An 11,934-nucleotide genomic window follows, 5' to 3' on the forward strand; every position below is an offset into this window, starting at 1 on the left:
CTAACAAGTCTTCAGTAGATCCCTCACTCTCCCCCCCGCAATCCAGCTTTTAGTTCAAGTTTAGACATAGAATTATACTTTGACATACTTATTGGAAATAACTGGTCAAATAGTAGAATTCAAACCCATACTCTCTCCTCTGTACCAAAGTAGACCAAAGACAGGAATTTAAATACACAAAGATACAAACATAATGTGGGTTTGGAGAGGAGCTATACTAGAATGAATCTTAGAGAAAGTAGTTTTTGGGACTCAGGAGAAGATTGTTTGATGGTTAGTGTTGAGGATGATCTGCGATGTTTGACACGGCCACTTAGCAGGCAGTTGGGGGTAGATACCTGGGGCAGGTACATGCTATTGTGGCTTTATTGGGAACCTCTGTTTTCTTGCTAAAAAAATTGGACATATATATTGTGTTCCTCCAAACACAGTTTGGGGGATGTTGGTTTAAAGTCGCGTAACCTGATTGCTTTTTTCTTTTTATAAAATTTTTTTTATTGAAGTACAATTGATTTACAGTTCTGTGCCAATCTCTGTTGTACAACAAAGTAACTCAGTTATACACTCCAACCTGATTGCTTTTGAAGCATGAATTTAGTACTGGAGCTATACTCCTCTAAAGTAGAAGCCTTTCCTGTTTTGGTTAATTTGATATTTATGGAGGAAGCTCATTAACTCTTTGAGGACTTAAGGAGATATCCTATTTGGGTTGGGCATGGACAGATGCCACCAAAACCTCAGTGGCTTAACACAGTAAGAGTTTATTATTATTCCACATGGCTTTGTGGAAGGGCAGTGGGGCTCTGCTCCAAACAGGCATTCCACACCCTCAGTAGTGATCTTAAAAAGTCCCCTCCCCACCGACTCCAGCAATGCACACACGTTCTTTGACACTCCTCTGGTGGAGAGATGGTATCTGTGTCCCCTCTCCTTGAACCTGGGCCAGCTTATTGATACTTCAGCTAATAGCGTATACCTGATGTAACATGTGTGCCTTCCAAGCTGGCTTCAAAAGACCATGTAGTTTCTGCCTTCTTTGCTGGAGCCCTGGGCCACCATGTATGAAATCTGACTGCCTTGATGTTGCCGTTTGTGAGCAAGTCCCCACCACTTAGAGAGTCTACAGTGGGCACTCAAGGTGGCAGTCTTAGCCTTTGAATCATCTTCCCCAGCACCAGATATGTGAATGAACAAGCCTTCAGATGATTCTAGACATTAGCCATTGACTTCCCAGCCTCAGATATAATGGAGCATTGACAAGTCATCCTCTTTTTACCCTGTTCAAATTCTTGACCCACAGCATCCATGAATGTAAGTCAATGCTTTTTATAAGCTGCTCAGCTCTTCTGCAGCATGGTAACTAGAATACCACCTATGACACCATCACAAGGGGCTCAGGACTTACCTTGATAGTGTAAGAGATGACAGGAGAGCTGAGCAACAGCAGTGACATGTTTTAGCCTGGAAGTGACATGCCTCATATTTCATTAGCCATGACTAATGACATGGCCAAACAATTCCAAGGGTATGGAGCAGTGTAATGAAGACGTCACTAGAAATAGACAAGAACTAGAAATTGGTGAACATCAGTAACATCCACCTCCATAGCTGATAACCTCATGCCTCCTGCTATGGACTGATTGTGTGCCCCCCACATTCATATGTTGAAGCCCTAACCTCCAACGTGATGGTATTCAGAGGTGGGGCCTTTGGGAGGTCATTAGGTTTAGATGAGGTCATGAGGATGGGGCTTTTATGGTAGGATTAGTGACCTTATTAAAAGAGACTCTAAAGAGCTCGCTTTCTCCCTTTCTCCTTCGCTCCCTCTCTCTCTCCCTGCCCTGTGAGGACACGGCAGGAAGGCAGCTGTCTACAATCCAGGAAGAGAGCTCCCACCAGAAACTGACCATGCTGGCTCCTTGATCTTGGACTTCGAGACTCGAGAGCTGTGAGAAAATAAAGTTTTATCGTTCAAGCCACTCACTCTAGGTATTTTGTTATGGCACTGAATCTGACTAAGACACTCCCACACTGCAGATATATTCAAAGACTTATTTCCTAAGTACCCAAGCTGCACAGTGAGTTTGCTGGAGTTTTACACAGCAAAACAATAGACCTCTATATGGTTTATGCTTCCTACTCGTTACACTATTTTATCTGAGGGATGTGCACTCCATGCCGTGGTACGTGTGTTTACAGGTAGGACTCAAATACACACTTCACATTTCTCTGACTTCCTATGTACGTTGATGTGCTTGATGGGTTTAGAGAGTCCTAACATTTTGGCAAGTGACATGATTTCAACAGATCGATGAATTATGATTTGCGTGCAGCAACTGTCAGCACACAAGAACACCATGACATTCTTCTGTGAGAAGCAGGGTTATGCTCAGCTCCTTCTGGAGGCAGGAACATCTCTACCTACATTCCATTCCCATCCAGTCTCATCGGTCACACCCCTCTAGGCAGAAGGAAAAAAATGCTTTGTGTGATCAGATAAACCAGGTGAATTTGGGACGTCGCAATAGTCACCATCAGTGCTGATTGGCCTTGTAAGTCATCGTTAACGTATGATATTTCAAAGGGAAAAAAATCACATTAAAAATGACCCAGCAAGTGGTGAATTGTACCAAACTATAATTCCGGGTACTTGTGATTCACCAGTGATTTCCTGTGTTTGGAACAATGTTATAAATTTCTCAGAGGCTAACGGATCATTAGGAAAGGATTTGCTGTGCTTTGTTCTATTGTAGATAACAGGCCACAGAAATATGATTTTAGTGGGTACTAATGGACTGAGTCCCTTCAAAGGATTAATAAGATTGTTGCCTTTCGGATTGTCTTTAGACGGCTGAGATGCTGAGTGCCATTTTTAAAGGAGGAACTCTTCGCTTACAACAGCATTTTATTTTGACGACCAGGTGAATCCTGGGGAGGTCTGTCTGGAGCATCACACAGCGCACACAAGCCGACGTTCTCTCCCCGCTCTGCCTGCCAGAGCTCTGTTACCAAAATCAACGATTAATGGTTGAAAGAGTCTGAAAAATGGCTATCCCTTTGACCTTTCTAAGGTTTGTCATTTAGTTGACATACCCATTACCTCAAAAATCAAATGTGTTTGTCTAAACATTATTCTGATGTTTACTTTGGGCACTAAAGGGCAGACAGCTGACCACGGACCCGCTGACAGTGATCAATTCAGCCTCGAATCTTGTCACTTTCCCTGTTTATTCTGCTATCAATCTCCCCTTTGCCTGCCACGTGGCCACTTTCTGCTGCTCAGGCGCTTTTAAAACTAACAATAATCCAATTTAGAATTGATCAATGAAAATGTGTAGTCAGTAAGCAAAATGACAAAGTCTGCATGTAACCGCTGGCCACAGTCAGGAGTTTATTTATTTTTTTTATTTTTTATTTTTGCGGTACGCGGGCCTCTCCCGTTGCGGAGCACAGGCTCCGGACGCGCAGGCTCAGTGGCCATGGCTCACGGGCCCAGCCGCTCCGCAGCATGTGGGATCCTCCCGGACCGGGGCAGGAACCCGTGTCCCCTGCATCGGCAGGAGGACTCTCAACCACTGCGCCACCAGGGAAGCCTAGGAGTTTATTTTATATGGATGGGGCTGAAGGCAAATTTTAATTAATTAATTAAATGGTAACAACATTTGAGCTTCTTCCCTGTTTTTTTTTTTTTTTTTTTTCAAGTCAGATCCTCTAAGTTTTACTGTCTTAGAAATGGGGGAAGTGGGCCCGTTGACTCCCTGCTAGAACCAGTATGTTCTGGAACAGTGCTGCCCCGTGGGCCTTTCTGTGATGGTGGGAATTGTCTAGACCTGTGTTGTCCGAGGTGGCAGCCACCAGACACCTCTGGCTGAACTTGAACTATGGTTTGTGCAAAAGAGGAACTGTATTTTAAGTTTTACTTAATTTTAATAAATTTAAAGTTAATGTTAAATGGCTTTATGTGGCTAGTGGCTACAATTCTGGATGGTGCAATCCCAGAATGTTGACATTTTTTATGATGAGATTAGGTCTGCTGATGTGGTTTGGATGTCATACTGTCTAGACACTGTATATCAGGAGGTCACAGTTTCTGGTCTGATCCAACATGGCTACAAACCAGGCAAGAGAAGTTCAGGGAGATATTCAAGTCTTCCTTGTGTCCTAAAGGCAGCGTCATGTTTGACCAGGGCTCCTTGCCTGGTCCATGGGAGCAGGGCTCCCAAGAGGGCCTGGATGCTGCTCTGCATGGCTGGCTACTCCCCAGCAGAGGGGAGAGCTCCAGCAAGAGAAGGTGCAGGACTGGTGCAGTCCTGGAAGGTTCCTAAAAGTCCCCCAAGGCAAGCCCCGTTCTTGGCAGCATCCCAGGTCTGGTGTCCAAGACAGAAGGGTGCATTTCGTTCCCAGTGCCAAGTGGCTCCTGGGTTCTTTATGTGACGAGGCATCTTGCTGGGCCACTGGTTTCTGGCTCCCAGATTGTCTGGGCCCTTGGGCCTGCATCCCTTCTTTCCCTCAACCTCAAACTCCATTTTTGCCAAATCCAACAGTGGGGAGTCATTTGATGAATTTATTAGAGCAATTTGAAAAATCATTTCTTAAATTTATCTGCAAATGTTACGTTCAATGAGCAAACAGTTTAAAAACTAATTGCTAATGAGATTAGAAGCACATATAATATTTGGGGGTCTTTTTAAAAACATGAAATCAACTTAGCTTTTGTCTCTAGGCAGATATATATCAAAACCTAAATTAGAATTTTTTAAAAAACTGTATCACTTATTTGAATTTCAGAGCTTATGGGAGAAGTTATGAGCAAGTAGAAACACTTTATGAGGGTTATGGTGTAATCAATGGAGATTTAAAATGCTTTACCAGGGCTTCCCTGGTGGTGCAGTGGTTGAGAGTCCGCCTGCCGATGCAGGGGACACGGGTTCGTTCCCTGGTCCGGGAACATCCCACATGCCGCGGAGCGGCTGGTCCCGTGAGCCGTGGCCGCTGAGCCTGCGCGTCCGGAGCCTGTGCTCCGCAACGGGAGAGGCCACAACAGTGAGAGGCCAGTGTACCGGTAAAAAAATATATATATATAAAATAAAATAAAATGCTATACCAGATAACTATTGTCTTAGAAGGAAAGTGGTCTGGGTATTCTCTTGAAGGAGATTCTAAATTTGTAATTCTTGTGTTATTTACATACTGACAACAAAAAAAATTAAAAACAAAAGCCAGTTTTTATTTTTAAAAAATGGAAAAAATTTATTTCCTGAAATTTTTCAGTAGGAAAAAAGTTTAATTGGGGGCATTTAAAAATTAGTTTTTAATGAAGCTTTATGTGACAAACTGTAAGAGTTTGACAATGACAACAAAAGGATATCTTAAAATTAAAACAAGCAAGTATCTATCCATCTATCTATTATCTATCTATTTCATCCATGGTTTCACTATCCAAAGACAGACACTGTGAATATTTTTTTGTATTTATATCTAATCTTTATTCTATTTGTTTTCATTCTAAATGGAAAGATCATGTATATACTATTTCTATCCTACTCTTTTTTCATTTAACGCTTATATTTTCCATAGATTGCATATTCTTTAAAAATATGATTTTTAAAAGTTACATTATAATTAATGAAGTGAATATACACAATTTATGTAAAAACTGTGTTTGTATCTGGTATTTAGATTACTTCTGATTTTTTTTTTCCTTTTATAAATAGTGCTTCTGAATATTCAGAATTATTTTCTTAGCCTCCATTCTCAAAAGTGGACTTACTGAGTTAGAGTATAAACATTGCAAGACTCTTTGCCAAATTGCTTTCCAAAAGGATTATACCAAAATATCAGCAATATTCGAGAGTACCTTTTTCACAGTCCCCTTATCAACAGTGGAAATTATTATTTTTTAAAAAATCTTTGCTAATTTGATAGGGGTCAAAGGTTACTTCATTGTTATTTTAATGCCCCATTCCTTGATTACTAGTGAAGGAAAACATTTTCCACACATTTGTTGATTAGTTATATTTCCTTTCTGGAAATTGCCTATTCACATCCTCTGTCAGTTTATCCATTGGAGCTTCAGTATTTTAAAATTCAATTTGATTAAGCTTTTTATATATATAATGATATTAGTACTTTGTCTAGATAGTATTTCCTGTGACTATTTTTCCCCAAATATGATGTTTGCCTTTTAATTTTGTTCCATTTATTTATTTTGATTGAAGAGAAGCTTAAAATTTAAACTTAGTAACATATAATAATGTTTTCATCTTTTAGTAAATTGTACCTCCTCCAATGATGGTAAATTAAAAAAGTTTTTTCTTCTTGATTTCTTATATATTGATATTTTATATTTAATTTTAAAGTTCCCTTGGAATTTATATTGTTTGGTGAATGATTTTAGGTGAGAATCTAAATAGATTTTTTTCATCAAATAATCAGTTGTTCCAGGGGGATTTATTTATGAAATAACTTACCCCTTTCTCATTTATTTAAAATATTTCTTTTACCATACATGTTAAATATATATGCAATAAGATAGCCAGTTCCTTGACTATTGTGTTCTGTAGATTTCCAGAATTTCAATATTTTATATACTATCGATTTATACCTTTGGTCACAATTGATACCATTGGTATCAATTTATACCATTGGCTGACAGGTCCAGAATAGTCCCAGTCATTCTTTTTCAAAAAACTGTTTTGGTTTATTTTACTGTGTGCGTGTATGTATATGTGCACATCACAGGAAGAAGGAGTATCGATTATTGACTTTTTTACTGACATATTTTGAGCTTTACTTTTTCCAAAGTCTTCCCATCTCTCAAGACCAGGTCAAATCCTACAGCCCACAGGGCCTTTCCTGACCCTTCTTAGTGGGAAGGACTTATTTCCTCTCTTACTTCTGTATGTCTTCACCTGTCCTTCTCTTACAGCATCTTTATGTGCTGCCTTGTATTATAATTATTTGTGGACAGATCTTACTTTCATCTAGTTATATATCTGTACGGGCTGAATAATGGCCCCTGAAGATGTACACGTCCTAATCTCCAGAACCTGTGAATGTCGTCTTCCATGGCAAGAAGAACTTTGTAGATGTGATTAAGTTAAGGACCTGGAGATTCAGAGATTATCCTGAATTATCCAGGTGGCCCCAAATGTAAACCTAAGGGAGAGGCAGAAGGGGACTTGACTACCGTGGAGGAGGATGTGATGAGGCCACAGAGGCAGAGGTTGGAGTGATGCTGTCAGGAGCCACCAGCAGCTGGAAGAGACAAGGGACAGCTTATTCCCTGGAGACTCCAGAAGGAACTGGCCCTGCTGACACCTTGATTTTAGCCCCTTAAGACTCATTCTGGATGTCTGACCTCCAGAACTGTTAGAGAATAAATCTGTGGACTGTTTTTGCTATCAGTTTTTGAGCCTCTAAGTTTGTGGTAATTTGTCAAGAACCCAGTTGGAAGTGAATACTGCTATTCCCCATATCCTAAAGGCAATAATAGACTCACCCAGGGCACTGTTCAAGTGGACGAATTATCCCCTGTGGGGGGGATCAGAGTTGGAGGTGTCCAAGCCTTACCTGAGGAACGATGCTTAGAGAGTGGATTCTGGTTGTGTTCTGCTTTTTCGAATTTGATCCAGCTCCGGGGCCAGGAGCGGCACTGACTGCACACGTGATCCTTCTTCTTCTGGGGCCATAGCTTCACATGCCAGTCTTGTTTCAAGTGAGGTGCTGTTTAGCTCAGCATCTATCAGTCTCTGTGAGCTGAGTTCAAAGTCACTGTGGCCATGAATTCTACTTTAAAGAAGTTATTTCCAGGGTTACTGATGGAAGCCACAAATTAAAAAGAAATGAGCTCAAGAGAGACGTTTGAATGACTAAATTGATATGTTTTCACAAACATTCCTACTTTCAGCTTTCTTATTGTATAAAGTGAATATGAACATATATTATTGGAGTTTGGCAATGGTATTGCTTTATACAGTACATATTTATTTAAACATATGCTTTTTATTTTTTTATTGGAGTAACTAGCTTTACACTGTTGTGTCAGTTTTTGCTGTACAGCAAAGTGAATCAGCCACATGTGTACATATATCCCCTCTTTTGGATTTCCTTCCTATTTGGGTCGCCACAGAGCACCGAGTAGAGTTCCCTGTGCTATACAGCAGGCTGTCATTAGTTATCTATTTTATACATAGTAGTGTATATATGTCAATCCCAAGCTCCCAATACATCCCACCCAAACATATGCTTTTTTAAAAAAAACTTGATTTAATTTTTCAGTGTCTTTGTGAGTAGGAGAAATATTATACACATTCTCCAGAAAAGAAAAGAGGACTAGCAAGGTGGGCCATTTATCCAACATTTTACCCTTTTATTTATTTATTAAGATTTTGAGGGTCTGCAAAATGCTCGACATTGTGTTAAGTTTTTAGTGATCTGAAGTTGAATGAAACACGGTGCTGACCTTGAAGGGTGTCGCCATGTAGGAAACAAACAATTACAGTACATTTGGAGAGGGACTCCGTTAGCTGGAGGGATCACGGAAGGATGTGTTGGGTTTCAATCCTGGATGCACATTAGAATAACTCCTAGGAGTATAAAAAATACTCAACTGCAGACCCCACCCCAGATGATGTGAATCACAACCTCTGTGTCAGAAACTGGAATCCGTTGGGGAGACAGATAAGGAGGAGAAGGCTGTAACACAGAGGAAACTTCATGTATACATAGGGCTTTAAGGGGTTGGGATTAACATACGCATACTACTATATATAAAATAGATAATCAACAAGGGCCTACTGTATAGCACAAGAAACTCTACTCAATACTCTAATAACATATATGGGAAAAGAATCTGAAAAATAATAGATATATGTATATATATAACTGAATCACTTCGCTGTACACCTGAAACTAACACAACATTGCAAATGAACTACACTCCAATATAAAATAGAAATTAAAAAAAGAAAATTAATATCCCGGCCCCCCCGCCCCCACAAAAAAACAAAACACAAAACAGAAACAGACTCACAGACATAGAAAACAAACTTATGTTTACCAAAGGGGAAAGGTTGGGGGGAGTGATAAATTAAGAGCTTGGGATTAGCAGATACACACTATTATATATAAAATAATCAACGAGGACCTACTGTATAGCACAGGGAACTCTACTCAGTGTACTTTAATAACCTATATAGGAAAAGAATCTGAAAAAGAGTTGATATATGTATATGTATAGCTGAATCACTTGGCTGTACACCTGAAACTAATACAACATTGTAATCAACTATACTCCAATATAAAATAAAAGTTTTTAAAGTTAAAAAATAATAAAAACTACTCAACTGCAGACCTCACCCCAGATGATGTGAATCACAATCTGTGTTGGAAGCTGTGATCAGCTGGGGAGACAGAGGAGGAGAAGGCTGTAACCCAGAGGAAACTTCACATATACATAGGGCTTCAGGGGGCAGCAAGCAGGGTGCTGACCTAACATAGGGTGCATCGTCCCCGGGGTCCGCACTGTGGTGGGCTGCAGGGTTATTGGAGGGAACCCTGGAGAAGGGAGATGGGATTTGTGGAAGGTGTACCATTTGCTGAGTGCCCCTGTGTGCCATGCGCTGTGCTGGGCTTTTCACAAATTCTCTTTTAGTTGTTGTAAGACTTTTTAGTTATGTGTCGTTATCCCAGTTATACACATAAGGAGACCAAGGCTTGGGAGATTGGGAAGCTTCCTCAGGACCACAGAGGTGGTAAGTGACAAAACAGGGAGCTGACTCCTGATGCAGTGTTGTTTCCATTCACTGTGCTGCTTTGCATAATTGAGGCATGGCTAGAGGTAAATACGGTAAATAGGGGAAGAAATGCCCAGCTCCAGCTCTGGGGGCTTTACTAGGAACTTTGATCTTCAAGTTGAGTCTGTTTACCCGTTGGGGATGGGAGAGAGGTGGGGAGTGGCATCCAGGAAACAGACAACCAGTGCACAGGCTCAAATGAATGAAGCAGAAACGGCCTTTGTAGAGGCATCCAAGCAATCTGTTAAGCCTCGAGCATGGAGTGATGTGAGGTGAAGATAGGAGAAAAATCTGTTTTGTGAAGTATTAATCCATGTGTTAATAACAGTGTGTTAAGACTCTAATTGACTTCACTTTGAAGAAATTCTCTGTATTGGAAACTATTGTATGCTACCACTTGTTGTAACAAAACTTTTGGGTAGAAATACTACATTTTGACATTCTAGCTAGTCAACGGGGTTTTTCCACACGACTTACTATGTAGGTTTTCCCTAGCTCATGTAGACTCGTGACTGGGTGATAGCAGAATGAACCCTTCAGCTTAGAGACTTGTTCCTTTTAACTATTTTAGGGTAGATTAGGGGAAACTGCAAATATGATTACCTTGAGGGATGTTCTATTTAATTACCTTTTTTTTTTTTTTTTTTTTTTTGCGGTACGCGGGCCTCTCACCGTTGTGGCCTCTCCCGTTGCAGAGCACAGGCTCCGGACACACAGGCTCAGCGGCCATGGCTCACAGGCCCAGCCGCTCCGTGGCACGTGGGATCTTCCCGGACCGGGGCACGAACCCGTGTCCCCTGCATCCGCAGGCCGACTCTCAACCACTGCGCCGCTAGGGAAGCCCCTAATTGCCATTTTCTGTGCCCAATTTCAATAGTTAGTCTGATGGGATGAAAATCCTTGCAAAAGGAAAGTTTGTATAAATTAATATAAGGGAATTCTGTATTTATATGAATAAGTATTTTATTTTCTCATAGAAAAATATGAACAAATCTTAAACTCTCTCTGGTTCCAACCAGCTTTACCATTCAGAGACTCTATAGTCATTATTTTTTTACTATAATCCTTTGTAATTTTCAACTGACTTCCCTATATTTTGAACTCTTGAGTCCTTACTTTTCACGCTAAATTGTCAGTCTGGATGATATTTGACTTGTGGACTCTGGGTAGTAAACCAAACCTTAATTAATCTCAATACAATTGCCCTAAACTCCATTTTATTTTTTACTTTCTATTGTTGTTTCAGATAAAATCCTGCTTATTTATTTGATTCTTTTTTTTTAAACTGAAGGAGTTGATTTACAATATTGTGTTAGTTCCAGGTGTACAGTAAAGTGATTCAGTCATACATATAGTTATATTCTTTTTCATATTTTTTTCATATTCTTTTTCATTATAGGTTATTACAAGATGTTCAATATAGTTCTCTGTGCTATACAGTAGGACCTTATATTTAACTATTTTATATATGGTAGTTCGTATCTGCTAATCCCAAATCTACAGTTATTTTAAAATCCACACATATACACAAATCTCTAAGTACACACTTATATCCCACTCAGTGGAGGCCAGATTGTTGTTAGGATAATAACCTCTCATGGGGATACTCTCCCCCATGGCCTGGTCAATACATTTATACAATGTAATTAAACCATATCACTTCCCTGACAGGAAATTGATGACCTTTTAATTATTTCAAGATAACTGAATATGTAATCATTTTCTCCTTTAACTGGGAGAGAAGAGTATATTTTGAATAAATTGAAAGTGGACTACAAATACTTATTTTGTGTGTATGCTGTACGTTTGTGCTCTTTCCACAAGATATCATTTTGGAATGCTTTTCCCATAAGAAAGATCTACCAATACTACCCTGAATTTTCATGTGGTGTATAAGCTCACAATAAATTTTAAGACTGTCTGGTGGGAAATATACGGCAAGTAGCTCTTTAAAAAATTAGACGGAGGCCTGCTCATAACATCAGAGTTGGCTAATTCCCATGCGGAAGATTGAGTTACCACACACTTTTATTGTGGGACATTTTGGGTGACAGAGTGCGATGGACAATTATAGGGTCCATATTATCCAAATCAAAAACCAAAACCCAACCTGTGATAGGTGTGCAGGTTTCTTTGG

The 11,934-nt window shown here is 40.0% G+C and overlaps 1 long non-coding RNA gene across 2 annotated transcripts in view; it reads left to right on the forward strand.

The window, feature by feature from the left end:
• Positions 1–741: 741 nt before the first annotated feature.
• The window catches only part of LOC114890899, a 28,873-nt gene continuing 17,680 nt past the window's right edge, over positions 742–11,934 (forward strand). The window contains exons 1-2 of one of the 2 annotated variants that reach the window (XR_003792381.1): positions 742–1,989; positions 2,848–3,071. This is a non-coding gene — a long non-coding RNA (uncharacterized LOC114890899). The remainder of the gene's footprint in view (positions 1,990–2,847; positions 3,072–11,934) is intronic. The other variant, XR_003792382.1, reaches the window with a different exon arrangement.

This window comes from Monodon monoceros, unplaced genomic scaffold, assembly GCF_005190385.1.
Source record: "Monodon monoceros isolate NGI ecotype Baffin Bay Population unplaced genomic scaffold, NGI_Narwhal_1 Super_Scaffold_11, whole genome shotgun sequence".
Classification (NCBI taxonomy): Eukaryota; Metazoa; Chordata; class Mammalia; order Artiodactyla; family Monodontidae; genus Monodon; species Monodon monoceros.